Source organism: Rhinatrema bivittatum, chromosome 3 (assembly GCF_901001135.1).
Source record: "Rhinatrema bivittatum chromosome 3, aRhiBiv1.1, whole genome shotgun sequence".
NCBI classification, from domain to species: Eukaryota; Metazoa; Chordata; class Amphibia; order Gymnophiona; family Rhinatrematidae; genus Rhinatrema; species Rhinatrema bivittatum.
In genome coordinates, this window is record NC_042617.1 from 188,782,297 (window position 1) to 188,801,378 (window position 19,082).

The 19,082-nt window shown below is 42.8% G+C and overlaps 1 protein-coding gene across 1 annotated transcript in view; it reads right to left on the reverse strand.

Moving 5' to 3' along the window:
• Window positions 1–7,663, reverse strand: part of LOC115088718 (ZP domain-containing protein-like) — a 74,044-nt gene extending 66,381 nt beyond the window's left edge. The window contains exons 1-2 of the mRNA XM_029596960.1: window positions 7,613–7,663; window positions 4,706–4,794 (exon numbers count right to left, since the gene is read on the reverse strand). The gene's annotated coding sequence lies outside the window, so the exon portion shown is untranslated. The remainder of the gene's footprint in view (window positions 1–4,705; window positions 4,795–7,612) is intronic.
• Between the last annotated feature and the right edge of the window lie 11,419 nt (window positions 7,664–19,082).

A 19,082-nucleotide genomic window follows, 5' to 3' on the forward strand; every position in this document is an offset into this window, starting at 1 on the left:
GGTCAGATTATATTGCTTTAAGATAAACAAAGATTGATTGCACTGCATTCAGAAGATAGCATAATGGGCCTGGCCCCTTGGTTCATACGGTAGCGCTGAGGTGCAGAGGATCCATATTTGGATGTCATGTCCCTCAGAACTGGTTGGACTTTTGCCACAGATGCAGTGTGTTTTAGAGGAGCAGAAAGAGAAGATGACTGTTTCTGCTATGGGGGATCCTGCCAGCTAATAAGTGGTGCTGAGGGTGTATATCTCTGAGGGTACCTCCAAGATCGGGGGAGGGGCAATGTGGGGGGGGGGGGGGGGGGGGGAGCGAAGATGGAATGAATAAAGGGGAGAAAAACAAACCAGTGGCATGGGTCATTCTGGGATACAGTGACTTTAGCCCATTGTGAGCTCAATGTCACCTTTTGTGCGTCTGAAAAGGCAGACTAGATTGACAGAATATTGTTTTCTCTGCTAAAGTTATTCATGCATGACATTATTGAATGCACCACATGTACAGTAGCTGAGGAATTTAAGAAATCTCCTACGCCCACAGCATCAGCAGATCATGGTTATGAAACGGACTTCATTCATTGGACAAGCTACAGTTCTCTGTGTTCCAACCCCTCCCTCTCCCGCCCACCAGCATTTCTCCCTTTATAGCAGTTATACTTATCTTGTTGCCTGCTTAGTATTTGATTTGTACAGTACTTTTATACAAAACACGGTACACTCAGATGAAAAGAATGTAGCAGAATCCTAGTTTGGTGATTTCTGCAGAGGAAGTTATTTTTAGACCAGTTTGACATCAAATACGTCTTATCAAGTTCTCTGAAATTCTCTGAAATTTATCCAGGAACTAATACACCTGGAGTTTCTATTCTAGCTTCTCTTCAATGTGGGGAATAAAAACAATTCCTCTAAATATTTTTCTGCATAGACACAGAATTGGGCCTTTAATCAGCAAACTGAGCAGATGTTACTAGACAGTTCTCTAATAATCACAGGTTACCAAAATGGTTTGTTTTTTATCAGAGATTTCTATATTAATAACAGTAATAGAATGTGCTACTTCCTTGCCTTAATAAGAAATTAACCGGGAGATAATTTATTTAAAAGTTGAATCTACTATTGCAGTGAAATATGATTTAGCTAAGGTCACACAAACTCAGTATAACCTAGACCACATCTCTTTCTATCACAGAAAACTCTTTGAAAAGAGATATTACAATTGTCATTCCTTAATAACTTTTCTTTTGCATTCAATCCACATCGCATTTTCAGGAGATGTCATGAGAAGTATGACTGGGCTCTTTTCTTTAAATTTACACATATGCGTGGATCCATGTATACCACAAATAATTGCGCTGGTTTTCGGTTTTGCTGCCAATCCACACCATATTTTCTAGATATGTCAATGGGGTCAAGGCTGAGTCCGCATATTTATGGACCACAGACGCTCACACGTATGTGTCCCAAAAAGTAGTTCTGGCTGGAATTTCTTGTTTAAAGTTTAGATTCTCTATTCTTCTTTTCCATTGAAGACAAACTTGGAGGAGAAAAAAAAATGTTTACTTTTATTATGGCTGCCCTATCACTGGCTTTGTAGTGCCCTGTAAAAAACCTTCATACCCTTGTACCTTTTGCACATTCGCCTGCCTAAAAAAAATGTAAATCAAAATGCATTAAAGTAAGAGTATGTTTCACTGATCTACACAACTTACTGTAAACTTTCATCATGAAAGAACAATTGTAGAAATATTCCAAAACACCAGAATATTGTTAACAACAAGGGTCCTGGGTACACTGCAGTGCTAACAGAACCTGGGCCCAGGCCTCAGGAATCGGAGTACTAAAGGCCTCTTTCAACCCAAACCCAGTTCCTAGGGTGTGGTATGCTGATAATGCAGGGAAACTGCAAGTGTTACTTTTTGGCTGCAGCCCCATGGCTGGAATTGTTGACACACTTGTGAAAATGTCTTAGCCAGAGCACTATATAACAAAAAAAAAAAAAAGACAGAAAGAAATGCCTAGCTCTGATCTGAGCTCTTACTGACTTTAACTTACCTATCTACCTGACAAGTCTAAGATTTTTAACCGGTACCCACAGGCAACCCCACTCCCCATTCTGCTACCTCAGTTTCACCAGCACAGAGGTTTATTTTATTTTCTCCTTCTGGTTGCTATCAACGTTTACCTCAGCCAGCTGTAAACTGGTAGAAGGCTATGGGTTCCCAGCAAACTGTCAGGTTGAGAACCACTTATAGACCCAGTTCACCTCATAGGTGTTTATTTGGGAAAGCACATAGCACAGCGCAACCAGTCCGACTTCCATTCCACAGCTCAGGCAGGAAACTGCTCAGCTTTTCCTTTCAGTACGAGTGCTCAGATGTAAACTCTTCTTGATCCATACAGCTCAGTACAGTGTTTCTAGCAACTCTCTTCAAAACCCCGGGGGTAGGGCCATAGATCCATGCCTGAGACTGCAGGAAACCCCTTCTCTGTTGCTTAACCTCTAATCAGTGGGGGACTCCTACTTCAGACAAAATTTATCTCAAACGTGGTCACTCCTTCCTGTTGCCCTGATAAAATGAAAACCTTACACATTCTTTCCTTTCCCCAATCTAACCATGTTCCTTTTTTTGACACAGGTAAAAGTACCCATGTTGTGAACTGCAAGGGTATTTTGACTGTATTTATTTCTTTAAGCAATTTTATATTTCATCACTTCCACATCTAGGGGTAGATTTTCAAAGGGTTACGCACATAACTTATGCACGTAACCCCGAAAACCCTCTCCTGCGCGCGCCAAGCCTATTTTACATAGGCTCGGTGACGCGCGCAAGCCCCGGGACGTGCGTATGTCCCGGGGCTTTGAAAAAGGGGCGGGTGCCGGTCCAGGGGCGGGAACGAGGCCTCCGGCATAACGGCTGTGCCGGGGGATGGTGCGCCAGCAGGCGTAACTTTTGAAAACAAGGTGGGGGGGATTTAGATAGTGCTGTGGGGTGGGTTAGATAGGGGAAGGGAGGGGAAGGTGGGGGGGGGAGCGGCAGGAAAGTTCCCTCCGAGGCTACACCGATTTCGGAGCGACCTCGGTGGGAACGAGGAAAGCCATCAGGGTTCCCCCCTAGGGCTCGGCACACACAAGGTGCACAAGTGTGCACCCCCTTGTGCACGCTGACCCTGGATTTTATAACATGCGCACGGCAGTGCGCACGTTATAAAATTGGGTGTACATGCACGCACAAATGTACCCCAAGCGCGCAGGTTAGAAAATCTGCCCCCTAATGTACAGGGTGGTACATTAGGGAGGAGATGAGGTAGGGGCAATTTTCAGTGGAGTAGCAGCTTAGTGGTTAGAGCACCAGGCTGAGAACCTGAGAAGCCAAGATTCAAATCTCACTGCCGTTCCTTAAGATCATAAGAGAACATAAGAACATGCCATACTGGGTCAGACCAAGGGTCCATCAAGGCCAGCATCCTGTTTCTAACAGTGGCCAATCCAAGCTATAATTCCTGGCAAGCACCCAAAAACTAAGTCTATCCATGCTACTGATGCTAGTAATAGCAGTGACTATTTTCTAAGTCAACTTGATTAGTAGCAGGTAATGAACTTCTCCAAGAACTTCTCCAAACCTTTTTTTTTTAACCCAGCTACACTAACTTCACTAACCACATCCCCTGGCAACAAATTCCAGAGTTTAATTGTGCGTTGAGTGAAAAAGAACTTTCTCTGATTTGTTTTAAATGTGCTACATGCTAACTTCATGGAGTGCCCCCTAGTCCTTCTATTATCTGAAAGAGTAAATAACAGATTCACTTTTACCCATTCTAGACCTCTCATGATTTTAATCACTTCTATCATATCCCCCCTCAGCCATCTCTTCTACAAGTCACTTCACCCTCCAGTGCTTCAGGTACCAACTTAGACTGTGAGCCCTCTGGGGACAGGGAAAATACCTACTATACCAGGATGTAACTCGCCTTGATCTACAATGAAAAGGCGTGAGCTAAATACATTAAATAAATATTTGGGGCTTTTTCCAAAGGTAAATAACTGCTAAAAAATCTTTGGAAATTATCCAGTGAAAGCAGTAATTCTCAAACTGGTCTTCCAACTTGAGTCTGGTTTTTAAGGATATCCAAAATGAATAAGCATGCAAAATATTTTCCTACACTCAACTATGTGTTTCATGCCTATTCATTATGGATACCCTTAAAAAGCAGGTCTGTTGAGTGAGGTTCAGAGATCCTTGTCAAGAAGCATTGCACTAGATATGCAAACATTTTCACATATTAAAAATGAAGTATGAAAATCAGAATTTTCATCCATACAAGTTATTGTGATACAAAATGTTACCTTTTGCTCGTCCACAGAAATATAATATCATTAATACCCTGATTCATATTTTTCACCAGAATTCACCATTAGTTTCACCAGAGATGACCAATTTTAGCCTGAAATCTGGCATTACACTGTACGAGTGTTCACGAAAGTTAAAAAGCAGTGATCTCTCCTATTTATTTGAAAAACAAAACTTTTATTTTTTGCACATGCTTAGCACACATTACCCTGAATTGCATGTATCATTCTAGTTTCTCTAGATATGCACTGTGTAAAGCACTATTGATTGCCGAGAAACTGTAAATACATTTATAGTACCTTTAAAGATGTGCTAAAAAAAAGTCACTGTCATTTTTTTTTTTTTAATTTACTTACAAAAATTGGAGGGCTCTTTGATAGAAAGAATTTGCTTGGAATCTCCGCTTCAATCAGATCTTTGGTGCAGATGATGGTCGCATTGATTTCTATATAAATAGTAAGAATGTTGTAAATTTTACAGATGTTTTACGTAACGGAGTACATTTATCAAATGTATTATGTTCAGACATTTCTCTTGTAATGAAAACCGTAAAGGCAAATAATCTTGCCTCTTGTGGGGACCCAGGTAGTTCCTCCTTTTCTTGTTTTTTCTTCAGCTCAATCAAAGTGAGGGCTGGGATCCCAGTGCCACTGAGCACAAGTACCTGCGGATTTTTCCCTCTTCTAATAGATCCTTCCTCCCATTGCAGCAGTGGTCCTTAGGCTGGGAGCCATGCACCAGGGCCTCTTCTGGAAAACCTGTTTCATAGGCTTTAAATGCAGCCACTAGGTGTTGTCCTTAATAATAACCATGTCTCCCTCTCCCCTTTTCCCCACCAGGGGCTGTGAACATCGCCTTCATAGAATCCTCAGCCTAATCTGAACCAGCCTTTTATTGACTTTTTGACTTTTTAAAATGTTTTCCATTATTTATGGAAATGAACTATATGATTGATTTTATGGATCCAGCAGCTAGTGGTTCATGACACATTTTGGGACTGAATCGCAGCCATGGACCATGAACTTAGCAATCATTCATCCCATCTTTAATTATTTGCAGAAAATTATAGCACACCTTCTTTTTAACTTCTCCCAAGAAATGCAACAGAAAACATTTGACAAATTTAAATTTAAAGGTTCTTTTTTTTTAAAGTATGAGGTAACATAGTAACTTAACACAGTAATGACGGCAGAAAAAGACCAAAATGGTCCATCTAGTCTGCCCTGCAAGCTTCCCAAGGTAGTGCTTCCCTTAGTATGGTTTTGTGGTGGAATCTAATCTCCCCTTCCCAGATATGAGGCATGAAATACAGGTATTGTTTTATTTCCACTTAAAAGTCTACTAATTACAGATCACAACTCAGTTTAACTGCATTAGTCATCAAGGCCTTCCAGTCAGGCATATAAGGGTTTAAATATAAGCTAGGATACCATCGTGTAGAGAGAAAACAACTTTTTGCTCCTATAGCAGACTCATTGGGTGCGGTCCTTGTCTCATAGCTCCCAGGTGAGGGGGTTGGCTGGGCTCTATCGTATGCCCTCTTTTGTGACCCATTCTCAACAGGCTTCAGGGCAGGAAGGGATACAGACAATAAGGAGGCAAGTGAAGAACTCAAACAAAGCTAAAAAATATCCTTTTTATTTTCAAGGAAGGGATGCAGCCAGCTCCAGGGGTTAGCCAACTGAATTTTTGGTAAGCTGTAAGGATATGCAGGCCCAAACATTTAGTTTCAGTTCATTTTTCTGTTTCAGGGGTTTAATATTTTTGGTTTTCAGTTTGATTAATTTTTTTGGTTTGTTTCCTGAACCGAAATTAACATTAACGCCTCGCTCATCAAAATAAAAATAAAATAGTGCTCCCAGAGACCTTCCAACCTCTCTCTCCTGGCTCTCAAAAAATCCCCAAGGCCCAGAATGAGCCCATCTGTGGTCTCTCCAGGCTCCTCTGACTCCTCCAGTTGTGCAAAACCAGCCTTGGGACCCAGGTCTACCTGGTTGGCCTGAGCCTAGCCCATCCAGGGCTTCCCTGGGTTTCTCTGACCTCTAATCTTGCCAGGGCAGCCCCCATTCACCCCCTTCTGTGGGTGGAATGTCAAAGAAAGGGGCAGGAGTGATGACCGTTGCTCCTGCTCCCACCGATGCTTTAAAAAAATGGCCCTGAGGATGGCGCCAAAGTGGCATCACTTAGGTGCCATCCTCCATGACCCCTCTCGAATGGGTAAGTGGGGGCTGGGGAGGCTCTCAGATCCTGCAAGCTAGGCAGGTGGTTGGAGAGATTTAGGTAGGCCCCAGACCAGGCCCTGATGCTTTGTTGAGGGATGGGAGGGGTGTTTAAAGTTGTTTGGTTTTTTTTGTTTGTTTGTTTTTATATTTTCATGAGAGATCATCTTTTGTTCATTTCATTTGGAACCAATTGAAAATGGCCTCATTCATCCTGCTAGCACATCCGTAATAAGCCACTAACCTATAATTTAGGTTAATTTTCAGCCTCAAATCTAGCCTGCTAGGCACCTAAATTCAGCCAGTTAAAAAATAGCAGACTAAAATATAGCTAAGTTGCTGCTGCTGATTGCTGAACAGTTTAATGAAAATTGACTCCTGAATAACTACTAAAGTACAAGGAGAAGGTGAATTACTGTGGGTTGCCGTGGAAAAACCTAAGAAGATTTTTATGTACTTGGGAGTAATCAAATGAACTCTAGCACAAGGCAAAAAAAAAAAAAGGTGGATCAAGGCTTGATTTTAATTATTTAATTTATATTCAGTCAATTTCAATAAAAGTTGTTTGAGAGTGGATCTTAACTTCAAAATAGAGATATTCATATAAAAGAACATCATCAGTGACAGAAAGCAAAAGGGAGGAACTGCTCAGTGCTTATAGGCAACTTCAGTTTACCAGATTATATAGCTAGATTCATCAAAAAGCGTTACTAACGCATTGATATGAGAGAGAAAGAGAGATAACATAGTATAAAATTTCATCTTTTTGAGACTTTCCTCACTCCAAATGACTTCAAATCTTCACCAAGGTGTACTGTGCTGTTTGTACGTCTGACTCTATATGCGAAACTTGTCCTTAAACCCTAAACCACCACTCACACCTCACCTTGACCTACTAGGTATATATATATAGGTGCACACAGTGAGGCCCTCCCCAGAGGCTCTCACTCTCCCTCTTTCTCCCTACTCCACTCCTCTCCCCTCCCCTCCCCCCTTCTCCCCATAATGCATTTTGATGAATGGTCCAGATAGACTGAAGCCTACCTATTGCAGCAACTAAGAGTAAAGAAGTCCTAAATGCCCTTCTAAGTTCACTCTTCAAGCAACTAGTAGCCTAGTCAAAAGGAGGCTAAAGTGGACCTGGTACTGGCAAATGGAGATGATGTCACAGACCTCTATTCTGACCTAAGGAAGAGTGAAATAGCTCTGAAAGCTAGTCAAGAGATGTATTGTTAGACCAATTAAAAGGTATCGCCTTATATGTTTTTCTCTTTTTGTTAGCCTTTCTTTCCATACATTCAAGTGGACTAACATGGCAATTACACTACTTTAAACATTGACCTCATGGTAAGGAAAAATGTATGGTTTACTGATGTAATGACACCCTAGTGTGAAAGTCCAGCACGGGTGGGTACATAAAGTTATTTATCTGGTCTATGAGGCAGGGACCCTGGCTAGCTCTTCTGACTCTTCCCTTCCCAAAGTGCAGGTCCTTTTGGCTAGTAGCAGAAAGGAATCCTCTCAGGTGCCAGTGCAGGGTGACTCGATTCAGGCATAGAAATTCCTGGGTTAGGTGAATCGTTATACTTGGTGCTGTGAACTGTGTGCATTGTGCCGAGTGCTGAGTGCAAAGAATACACTAGGACCCCTGAGTAAGTGTCCAAAATAATACTTTACTGCAAACAGCATGGTTGAAAGGCACAAATTCATATGTTTCCAGCTCCACAGTTATAGCTCTTTATCTCTCTCTCTATCTTTACAATACTGTTTCCTGTATCCATGCAGGAGTCCTGTATGAGGCCAGGAATCCAGCTTCTGTCCTGGATTGGGTCGAGCAGTGGTCCCTCCCAAGTGGCAAAAATCTACTCTTGGCACAGAGAGTTAATGTCTCTATTGTTACACGTGCCATCCGCTGCAGACCCGAGGCATGGCCCCCTCACCTTTCTACAGTGACTCCAGCCTCTGGTTCCTTCTTGCTGGCGGTGGTGGCCATCAGTTTCGTCCTCAGGCCTCCCCGGTGCCTCCAGCTCTGCCACTGTGCCCGGTGTCTCCAGTCTTGTTTCCACTTCTCATCTGGCCTCTCCGGGTGGCCCGCAGAGAGACGCCGATACTCGCGCCGCACCCCCTCCCTAGGCGCACGCATGCGCACCATTGAGACTTAAGTAGGGACCGCAGTGGGAACCTAGCCATGGCCCCGGATGATGATGTCAACTTAACCATAGTATTTAAGCTTGGGCTCCACTCCCTAGCATTGCCTTTGCAACAGGTCTTCTCGCTGGTCGAGTACTTGTTGCTTCCTAGAGATTCGTCTCAACCCTGCATTCCTGTTCCTCATTGTTCCTGTCTCTTCGTTCCTACCCTGCTTATGCTTTTGATTAACTACATGGACTTTGACTTTGCTTTGCCTGAAGTTGCCATTGATTATCTCCAGACCCAGACCTCCACCTGACTATGCTACTGCCTATCTCCAGACCCAGACCTCTGCTTCACCTGACTATGCTCTTGACTACCTCCTGATCAGACCTCAGCCTTGCTTGCCACTGCCTTCGGATCGCTGCCAACCCTGACTCAAGCCTACCATCGGACACCTCTTCTGCTTACTCCCTGGACGTGGTTTCTTAGGCTTTGGCCTACTTTTGCTCAAGTGTCCTCTGTCTGCCTTCGTTCCATTGGCGCCTGAGTTTCCAGGACATTACCCAGTCTGGAATAAGACTGTACCATTGCTCATCTGCGGTCTCTGAGCTGAACCAACTCCTTCAGCAACTATATACAGAGGCCCACCTAAGTCCTGCCGGCCCAGGCACCCAAAGGCTCAACCCGCGGGGAATGGGGGCTGGTATAGGTGAAGCTTCAGCGGCCTCTGCCTATCAGCCCACTCTACCTGCTGACGGTGGGGACCCATAGGTCCTTACTTACGGGTTGTGTCAACCCCCGCCTCGACCCAAGGGTCCACCTCTGATGCAACATCTATCTCCCCAGGGTTAACTGAAGATGCCAGATGTGTGTCCTCCCCTATTTAAGATGATTTTGTTACTCACAGTTTTATCTTCTTTGGAAGGGGATCCTGGGTGGAAGGGATCTCTAGATGGAACTTCACATTCACTGATGGGTAGGAAGAGCGAGGGGCTGAAAAATATTTCCTCCCAGGTCTTGAAAAAAGAACTTCTTTGTCCACCAAAATAGATAAGTTCAGATGTCTGCTGCAACAGGTAGCCATCACTTCAGGGGCAAGTCTTTCTTAAACTTTTGTGTCTTCAACTCAGGGTTCCCCACTCCATAAGCCTTAGAAACAAGGAAGAGGCAGGCACTACAGATCATCTAATTCTGATGTTACAATTCCTGGCCGCAGGATGGCAGCCCCTACCTCCCGGCACCGGGCCTTGTCCTCGGCCCTCCTCACCTCAGCCGTGGCGAGCAGCCACTGCCACAGTCCTGCCATTTCCCAACCTCCCTGCTCAACCCGGGACAGTCCTCCGATCTCTACGGCTGCCTCCCATCCACAGTGAGGGAACGCTGCCGTGCTGACCATGCTGCCGCAGCCTTCCTCCTCAGTCCCTGCTCCTAGGCGCGCGTACCTCAGTCAGGGATTTAAAGAGGCCACGACAGGAAAAGCTCATGAGGCCCCTAATGATGATGACATCAGCCCTAGGTATGTAAGGCAAGCTCTGACAGTCAGAGCTTGCCTTGGCAACAGGTCTCCTCGCTATCATCTTCCTGAGTTGCTGTTCCTGTTCCTGCTCCTGCTCCAATTTCCCAGTTCCAGCCACTGTGCTCCACTTCCTGTTCCTTTGTCCTTCCTCCCTTGGATGGAGCTTGACTTGACCCAGACTACTTCCTGACCACATCTTCTGTCGCCTGCCTCTCACCTCTGGACTAGACCTGACCACATCTTCTGCCACCTGCCTCTCACCTCTGGACTGGACCTGACCATGTCTTCGGCTGACTACCTCAAACCCACAGCTCCTGGTTGCTGTCCGCCCTGTCTGGCTATGTTCCCAGGATCATCCATGCAGAGGCCCACCTAAGACCAGCTGACCCCGGTACCCAAAGACTCAACCTGTGGGGAACATGGGCTGGTAGTGGAAAAGCTCCTGCTGGCCTCTGCTTCCCATCTGGACTCACCACCCGATGGTGGGGACCTGTTTCCCCCACAGGTAGCGCCAATACCACCTCGAGCCAAGGGTCCACACTTGCAACATCTGGTAGTGGGCAAAGCCATGAAAATGGTATTAAAGAATGAAAGCACATTATCTTGAAACAAATAGTTTATAGGACCCCAAACATTGACAAATGGAAGGACCTGTTAGACAAACCCAATTGTGTTCTTTAATGAGAGATAGACAGACCAAGAGATGGAGTCAAGTCCCCCAAAAAGGCATGGACCCCAGCAGTGGATTGAGAGGCAGAGTTTGGTGCCTTAGGAGGGTGTGGATCTATCAGTAGAGTGTAAAGATGTGGAGTAGAGGAGGAGACAGCAACAGGAACAGTCTGGACATAGAGGAACCTCGCCCCATATGACTAAGCAGTCCCCACTGGCTCAATTTCATTTCTGTACATGGGTGAGACTTGGGGTACAGTGGAAAGAAAAAAGGGAGGAAGGTAATTGTACTGAATCAAGGGGAATGTGAGTTGCTTTCTTTTCTATATGATGATATGTTGTGAGAACTAATACCCCCAAATAACTAAATGCGCCAGATGATATCTTGCGGAAGTGTTTATAGTTGTGTAGTCTGAGTCCAGTGCCCATAAGTACATAAATGTACTGTTTGAAATCCTATAGAAATATATATCCATGGAGAAATGTACAAAATCGCATAGTCTAATAAAACCATTTGTAAATACTACCAGCCCTGTTTATAGCCCATCTGTTTTCTGGTTTTCTTGGGGTAAAGGGAAGGAAATTCCATCCACTAACACCTTCTTCCCCAGGTGGAGACATCAGGCATCAAGCACAAAAGGACAGATGGAGCCTGTCATGGGGGGTGGGGGGGAGGGGGGGTCTTCCCATCAGGTCAGCCCCAGACCCCAGGAAAGCCTCCACAAAGTAATTTGGTGTGGGATATTACACTCAATTAAAATCCTAGCCAAGAACAAAGAGAGGTAGGTCTTATGTTGAATCTTCCTGTACTAGGAAAGAAGATGCTATGGATTTAATTTGAACTATCTCAATCATGCAAAATGCAATAAATAGTGCTAACTGATGCATGCGGATCTTCATTTTCAGTTTTTATTTTATTTTTCATGTGAAATTCATTGCTTTAACAAAAAAATAATCAGAGGAAAAAGATTTTCTATTGATTTTTCTCCTGTTTGTTATAACAAAGTCATTTTTCCACTGATATAACATTGAAATTCCCATTGAAAATAAAAAACTGAAAACAAAGGTCTGTACTGATGCACAACTGTCAGGCAAATATTTCCTTTAAATAAGACAAATATACTCTTAACAAAATACATTATGCCTTACAAATTCCATGCATTATTTTCTTGCAACAAGTGATTATAAAATGTTCTGGATAAAACATGAGTACAGAAAATATTACTAATAGGGCCTACAGGATTGTAATGCCATTTTAGCAAAGGTCTCTTTTCTAGATGTAAACAGGTATAGCCTTGATGTTTTCATGCCACTAATCTTAGCTAGTCAATCAAAAGGCTTAAAGAAAACAGAACAGACCAGAAAATGTTTTCAATGGAAAATGTTTTTAACTTTACTTGTATTGTGTTCTTGAATATAAAATAAATCGCTGGCAGACCCAAGCACTATAAATGAGCACTATCCCAGTCTGGCTAAAATGGAGAGAGCCAAAGATAGAAAAGGAAAAGGAAATATATAATAGTGCAGCAAGTGAAAAATGTATGTAGCCTGTTCTTTGAACTTTCAGCTTCATGAATCAAATGTCTGTGCTAAAGGAAATATGCCTTCACCGGTAGATATAGTATACTTGGATTTTCAGAAGGCGTTTGACAAAGTTCCTCATGAGAGGCTTCTAGGAAAGGTAAAAAGTCATGGGATAGGTGGCGATGTCCTTTCATGGATTGTAAACTGGCTAAAAGACAGGAAACAGAGAGTAGGATTAAATGGACAATTTTCTCAGTGGAAGGGAGTGGACAGTGGAGTGCCTCAGGGATCTGTATTGGGACCCTTACTTTTCAATATATTTATAAATGATCTGGAAAGAAATACGACGAGTGAGATAATCAAATTTGCAGATGACACAAAATTGTTCAGAGTAGTTAAATCACAAGCAGATTGTGATAAATTCCAGGAAGACCTTGTGAGACTGGAAAATTGGGCATCCAAATGGCAGATGAAATTTAATGTGGATAAGTGCAAGGTGATGCATATAGGGAAAAATAACTCATGCTATAATTACACAATATTGGGTTCCATATTAGGTGCTACAACCCAAGAAAGAGATCTAGGTGTCATAGTGGATAACACATTGAAATCGTCAGTTCATTGTGCTGCGGCAGTCAAAAAAGCAAACAGAATGTTGGGAATTATTAGAAAGGGAATGGTGAATAAAACGGAAAATGTCATAATGCCTCTGTATTGCGCCATGGGGAGACTGCACCTTGAATACTGTGTACAATTCTGGTCGCCGCATCTCAAAAAAGATATAATTGCGATAGAGAAGGTACAGAGAAGGGCTACCAAAATGATAAGGGGAATGGAACAACTCCCCTATGAGGAAAGACTAAAGAGGTTAGGACTTTTCAGCTTGGGGAAGAGACGACTGAGGGGGGATATGATAGAGGTGTTTAAAATCATGAGAGGTTTAGAATGGGTAGATGTGAATCGGTTATTTACTCTTTTGGATAGTAGAAAGTCTAGGGGGCACTCCATGAAGTTAGCATGGGGCACATTTAAAACTAATCGGAGAAAGTTCTTTTTTACTCAACACACAATTAAACTCTGGAATTTGTTGCCAGAGAATGTGGTTAGTGCAGTTAGTATAGCTGTGTTTAAAAAAGGATTGGATAAGTTCTTGGACGAGAAGTCCATTACCTGCTATTAAGTTCACTTAGGTGCGGATTTTAAAACCCCTGCGCGCCGGCGCGCCTATTGCACGTAAAGCCCCTGGACGCGCGTAAGTCCCGGGGCTTTCGAAACGGGGAGGGAGGGGGCGTGTCCGGGGGCATTCCCGAAACGACACAGCGTTTTGGGGGCATGCCGCGGCATTTTGGAGGCGGGCCCGGAGGCATGATGCCGGCCAGGGGGCGTGGTCGAGGCCTCCGGACCACGCCCCCGGGACCGGAGGACGGAGCGGGGCTGCCGGCGACGCACGTAAAGTTACGCCTGCTGAAAGCAGGCGTAACTTTGCCGACAAAGGTAAGGGGGGGTTTAGATAGGGCCGGGGGGGTGGGTTAGGTAGGGGAAGGGAGGGGAAGGTGGGGGGAGGGAGAAGAAAAGTTCCCTCTGAGGCTGCTCCGAAATCGGAGCGGCCTCGGAGGGAACAGGCAGGCCGCACTGGGCTCGGCGCGCGCAGGTTGCACAAATGTGCAACCCCTTGCACGCGCTGACTCCGGATTTTATAAGATACGCGCGGCTACGTGCGTATCTTATAAAATCTGGTGTACTTTTGTTCGCCCCGGTGGCTTGAACAAAAGTACCGGCGCGCGTATTGTTTTAAAATCCACCCCTTAGAGAATAGCCACTGCCATTAGCAATGGTAACATGGAATAGACTTCGTTTTTGGGTACTTGCCAGGTTCTTATGGCCTGGATTGGCCACTGTTGGAAACAGGATGCTGGGCTTGATGGGCCCTTGGTCTGACCCAGTATGGCATTTTCTTATGTTCTTATGTTCTTAGTCAAGTAGCAAATGCAGGCAAAGGAAATCTAATTGCCATACTGTTATCATGTGAAATTCTTCTAAAGTAACATAGCGAAATTTGTTCCATTAATATTTTTCATGTGTTTTCATTTTATTTTTCAGAATACACCTCTAATATTCCATACAACAAATGTAGTACATTAGCAGATTAACAGCACTGAAAACTGAAGGTCTCCCTTTATCTACAGAACAGGAGAAACATGGGCAGTGGCAGTTCAAGCTTCTGTCACTGTCCCAAGCATTGTGATCCTTAACCCCTATCCTGGAGATTATTTCCACTATAGGTCATTGTAATTTTGGAGGCCATTAATCTTTGAGAGTAAGGACTCCGAGGTCTAAAAAGTTTCATTTATTCTGTGTCGATGAGAGGTGCATCAGGCCCTCGCTTGTCAGTATCTAATCTAATTGTGATCTTGCTGTATATTTGTGTCCATTAGGATACAGACTGAAACAACCAAGTCATTTCACAAAGCAAACACCTTCCTAGACTACGTCATATTTGTTCTGATGAAGCAGAGGTGAGCAATTTAATATTCTTGAACAAATCCATATTTTTCCACCACTCCCTTCTTAATCATCCATTACCACTTCCTATATCCACACAAACAGATACTTAAGACCAAATTTTCAAAATCATATACTGTACGTGCATAAAATGCTGTTTTAGATGATTATATAGGCTTTGGGGGAAATTACCCTGGGGGCTGTACATGTAAAAGTATGCGTGGAAGAAATTTCAAGTGTACTTTTATGCATACTAGAAAGAGGTATTCCTGGGGGTGGAGTTAGAGTGGGCAAAGGGCAATCCATTTATGTACATAAATTCTAAAATCAAAAGTATACAAATAAATATATGTGTGAATATTTATACCCATGCAGGTGTAAATTTGCACGTGTGTGTGTGTGTGTGTGTGTGTGTGTGTGTGTGTGTGTACAAGACTTCACACATATCCACTAATTTTCAAAACGGACTTACGTGCATTAGTCTGTTATGAAAATTATGGCTGAAGTCCATGTGTACATACAAACCCTAAGAACTATGTTATAAAATTTGACTTTTAGAGCCTAACTTTCAAACCTATTTGTGGTGCAACATTTGTGGGCATAAGTGGGCGCATGGAGATTTATTCTAGTATTTTATAAACTGTGTGGTGGGGAGCTGCACAGTTTATAAAATACCATGTGGTTCTGCTCTGAAAGCAAGCACGCATGTTTCAGTACGCATGAATATATCCCCTGCAAGAAACCACTTACTTTACCTACCTATTTTATAAACATATGTGCATATCTTTTAGACACATAAAAAAATATAACAAGCACGCGTAATAACCCTGATTTATATGCAGAGGCAGGTATTTCATAAAGTATGTGCATATACCATTTTGGAAATACTTGCGCACATACTTGAAATCACCACTTTGCCAATACCTCTGCCAGTTTACCTAGTCCATCTCCGGTTCACCTACATCCTCTAGCACTTCACCTTGAATACCCACCAGTTCAGCCAGACCTCTCAACCAAAAATTGCAGACAACAGCCAAGTATGATTTCCATTGTGCCAGTCAATTAACAGCTGTAAAAGTGTCCAAATAAGTTTGGTAATGTATAGTTCTTAGAAAATAGCAAGTACTGTACATACTTTTGAGTCATACCTTGGAATGCACTTAACCTGCATCTTTTTTCCATCAGTAAAATGTACCTGCGAAATGGAAATTATGAACATTCCCTCAACACTTATAAAATAGCATATACATGAGTACATGATACTTATATGCCTGTATGCTATTTTTATGCTCAAAGCCCCTTTGCAAATTTACTCCTTAGGTTTTATACTACTAACAGACTGTTATAGTATTACTTTTACATCAGGTGTCAAGAAAATAAAAGTTTTGTCTATCTTCTACAAATACTCTCCATCTTCATGGGTTACAATGATTTGGGAATGTGCTTTCTGTGTGGCTATATGCAAATGTAGCAAACAAACAATTTATAGGTGATACCTTTTTATTGGATTAACAATACATTTGTGGTTAAAGGCCAGATATATTACAAGGTTTCTGTTATTTTATGTCTTTGGAGAAAATTCTTAATATATCTCACATAAATGTGGCAGCTGTTGAATATCCGGCTTTGTTCAGTGGCCACCACTTAGCTGGATAAGTATTTATCTGGCTAAGTAGCTAGCTGGATTATCTTGGGGGTGGGTAATGGTTGAATCGAGATGGGGCAACTTATCCAGCTATTTTAACCAGATAAGTGCCTATAAGCCTTATCTGGTTAAGTTAACTGAATACGTTACCTGCTCAATAGCAGGTCTAAGGTTATCTGGATATAACTTATCTAGCTAACTAGAATTTTTCTAGTTATATTCAGCAACATAGATGTTCTGCTGAATATCCCTTCTAAGTTATCCGGATAAGTTATATCCGGATAACTTAGATAATTGGATATCTTTGCATATTGGGCCCATTATATTTTGCACACAATGGGGCAGATTTTCAAAGATACACACATACCCCTCGAAAACCTGCCCCAAGTTTGCCCTGCACGCGCCGAGCCTATGTTGAATAGGCTCGGCGGCGCGTGCAAGCCCTGGGACACGCGTAAGTCCCGGGGCTTTCTTAGGGGTGTGTGTCGGGAGCATGTCGGGGGGCGTGTTGCGATGGTGCGTCATTCAGGGCGGGACTGCGGGCGTGGTTCTGGCCCAGGGGCGTTTCGGGGGCGTAGCTGAGGCCGCCGAAACAGCTCCCGGACCGGGGAATTGTGTGCCGGCCGGCCGACAGGTGTAACTTTTAAAACAAAGGTAGGGGGGGTTTTAGATAGGGCTGGGGGATGGGTTAAGTAGGGGAAGCGAGGGGAAGGTGCGGGGGGGTGGGAGGGATCAGAGGCAGGCTGCCGATTTTGGGCAGCCTTGCGCGCGCCGACCCCGGATTTTAAAGGATACGCACGGCTATGCACGTATCTATTAAAATCCGGCGTACTTTTGTTTGCGCCTGGTGCGCGGGCATACTTTTATAAAATCTACCCCAATATGATTAACACTGCTTAGATAAGTATCCAGAATTAAATTGGAGGCAGGTATAATTTAAAGTATGTGTGAGTACTTGGAATCACCAGTTTTGCTCATATCGCCACCAATTCATCCAGTCCTTTTCCAGTTCATCTAGACCTTCTTGAACTTTTCCCTGAATCTCAGCAAGTTCATCCATACCTCCTACCCAAACATTGTAGACAACCAGACAATTCTGATATCACTTGCACAAGCAGGTGTAAAAGACAAGTGTATTTACAAGTTCAGTAATGTATACGTATATATATCTCTTACAAAGTAGTAACTATCACCCGTACTTCTGAACCTCACCCTGGAAAACCCCAGACCACCCTTTTATCCCAGAGGTGAAATGAATGCATGAAACCAAAAATACAATGCATACTTTCAATGTTTATAAAATAGCATACATACTACTTATTCACATATATGCTATTTTTATGCATGGATCCCCTTTGAAAATTCACTCAGAGCTGATACTTCTGGAACATTCATCTTAATGTATTCACTTACCTTTAAAACACGAGAACATACCCCTTTTATCTGACAGAACCTATCGTTTGCCATTCTCATTACTTTTGCTGTATGTGGAACGGCTTCTTCCTTGTTCTAGAACTATGTGTTTTCCCTACATACATTATCAAAACAACTCATTGCGACTAACTTAATTGAAAAATCTGGCCATTGAATTATTTTACTATTTATTATACATATAAAAACACTTGCAAAAAAAATGCCAATGATTTATTAGAAGATACTGCATTATAACGTTTCTAAGGACACTCATGAGGCCAGTAAAGATGTACTTCTAAGCAGAAGGATGATATCGGTGTTCCTAAAAAAAATCCACTTGAAATGCACTAAGATTCAGGAAAATGAAAAATACATTTTTTAAAGAGATTTTAAAGTATTAGGCCAGGAAGACAGAATGTGAGACAGTCTCTCTGAGTGACCCTTTTTTCTTTTCAGAGATGTGCTCTGCTCTTCACCTTAGCTCTTGTTATGTTTGTCTTCTTATAATGGTTACTCTGGATGTGTAGAAAAGGCAGAATATAAAATCTTGCAATAAATAAATACATTAGTAATTACTATAAAAATAAAAATGGAAAACACTTCAAGCTAGCATAAATGATCTGTGGAAAGCTGATATCCCATGAATTGAATACATTAGTAAGGAATCGATCTTTGATTCTGCCAGATGAAACTAAATTCATGATTTTACCTGTGCCTATAATATGTTACGTGTTTGTCTCATGGTTTTCTGGAAAACAAAACTCAGCTTATGCATAAACATTCATGACATATAGACATGAAACTCATGCTGTATCTAGAAAAATGATATCACAATGACCTCCTATAGGATATTTTTGTTGGAAATTTCTGGTGTAGTAGTAAGTTATCTAAGTACTCACCCTCCCCTATGTTAGTGTCTGTTGAAATTAAAGAAATCAGCAATGAAGCAGCATGGAGGAAGGCAACAAACATCTTACAAGGAGCCATGAATGTTGAAGAATCCCAAAATGCTTTACATTGAGAAATCCCAGTATCCCTTGTCCCTCTGTGCACTTTTCTTCACCGGGAGAACCAAATGCTTTCAGCCCGATGATTAGTGAAAAGGATCTCCA